Source organism: Mesitornis unicolor, unplaced genomic scaffold, assembly GCF_000695765.1.
Source record: "Mesitornis unicolor isolate BGI_N332 unplaced genomic scaffold, ASM69576v1 scaffold34503, whole genome shotgun sequence".
Classification (NCBI taxonomy): Eukaryota; Metazoa; Chordata; class Aves; order Mesitornithiformes; family Mesitornithidae; genus Mesitornis; species Mesitornis unicolor.
This window is the reverse complement of record NW_010174565.1, coordinates 32009-32260: the sequence shown is the minus strand read 5'-3', so window position 1 is coordinate 32260 and position 252 is coordinate 32009.

The following is a 252-nucleotide window of genomic DNA, read 5'->3' as shown; positions in this document are numbered from 1 at the left end:
CTCCCACCTCCTTCTCCCAGCCTGGTGCTCTCCTGTTTCCTGACTTCTCACATCTCTTGCAGCTCCCAGACTCGTCAACCCCAGAGAAGTTGGCTGCAATGACACTTGCCCAAGTACAGGATCACACCCACCTCTGTCCCTCTACTGCCTGGTCTGCTCAGTGCCCCCTTGCTGCATCCCTTCTCCCTGTGGCCTGATAAATGTTCGAGAGAGAAAGATGGTCTAAGCAGGAGGACCTCTTCTCTTCTTTTC